Source organism: Calidris pugnax, unplaced genomic scaffold (genome assembly GCF_001431845.1).
Source record: "Calidris pugnax isolate Ruff unplaced genomic scaffold, ASM143184v1 scaffold225, whole genome shotgun sequence".
Classification (NCBI taxonomy): Eukaryota; Metazoa; Chordata; class Aves; order Charadriiformes; family Scolopacidae; genus Calidris; species Calidris pugnax.
The window spans coordinates 1463769-1465246 of NW_015091072.1; positions in this window are offsets into that span (position 1 = coordinate 1463769).

Consider the following 1478-nt stretch of genomic DNA (forward strand, 5'->3'; position numbering starts at 1 on the left):
CCACCCCTTTCCCCCCGTGTGTGTGTGCGGGGCCGCAAGGTCTCTGCGGGGGCTGCCCTTCCCTTCCTCCCGCACCGAGAATGCTTTTGTGTTTTATCGCTGTTGCACCGCCTGGCGCATACGGGTAGAGGGGAGGTGTGTGTGTGTGTGTTGGGGGGGGGTGAGCTGTGCTAAATCTCCCGGGCATCGCCGTAACGGCAGGGAGGGGGGTTTTTTTTTTTTTTTACCCCCCAACCCCCCCCAAATATTTCCATATATAAACAAATATTTTCAGGCTCGCTCCGCGACAACTGGAAAGCGGGAGTGAATGATTTCTTTATAAACCCCGGGGCCTGGCCCTGCGACCCCTTGCTCCTGCCACTTTATTCCAGGGAGCAGTTTCCTGGATTTAATGGGAGCTACCCCTGCGAGTAAAGGGTCTGGAATAAAGACCAGGCGAGGAGACGCATTCATCTCTGGCGGCCGGGGGGTCAGAGTCGGATCTGAATAACGGCGGGTTGTGTGTCCCCGCACCCCCGGACACCGCTCCCGGGACCGCGGGGACCTGCTCTCTCGGCCCCGGCAAAAGGGTCCGCTCCCTGGGGGGTGTGTGTGTGTGTTTGTGTGTGTTTGTGTGTTTGTGTGTGTTTGTGTGTCAAATAAGGGCCATATTGACATGGCAACTCCGCTGAGGCGGCTGGCAGACCCGGGGGGGGCAGCCCGGAGAGCCCCCAAGTAAGAGACCCCCAAAAGGGTCGGGGCTGATTTAAACTGTTCCCCCGTAAAACCGCGCTTAGCGCTGTGGAAAACGTTATTTCTGAGCTCTTCCATCAGCCCCCAAATTTCGTTTGAATCTCCCTGCCTTTCCAACACCATTTCCTCTGGCTGAAACGCTATAAATAATCCCGTTTTCTTGGGCTCTCTTCCTAAAAATCTCCCTCCAGCTTCTTTAAAAAACCTTCCTCGGTGTCCGTCTCCCAGACGAGCGTTTCCGAGGCTTTGGGAAATAAATAGGGAAACGGCTTATTTTTATTTGGGAGACATTCCTTCGCCGGGGGGGAGGGAGGCAGAACCGGGGCATCCGCTGGAAAAGGCGTGTGCCCCTTCGGGTCCCCGCTCCTCCGTCGGTCCCGTTGCCGGTTCCCCCCCCAGCCCCTGCCCTTGTCGCTCCCGCTGCTCCCCGCGGAACCGGGGAGGGAGGTGGGGTACACACGACCCCCTGTGTGGCAGTGCCCTGGGCACTCGCCCTGGGCGAGTGACCTGTCAAAGGCGATGTACCAGAGGGGAGGGGAAAAGAGCGACGTACACCGCGGGGAGCGGGGAACCCGGGTCCCTACCGCAGCCCCGGCTCGGAGCCGCGAGAACGAGATTTTGGGGCAAAAACTGAATCGAAATCCCATCCCCCGGCCTGAGGAGCGGGGGTTTCTCCTGCCCAAGCCTCTCAGAGCGGGGAGAGGAGATCCCTACGAGGGGGGCAGCGTTGGTTCTCCCCCCCCCAA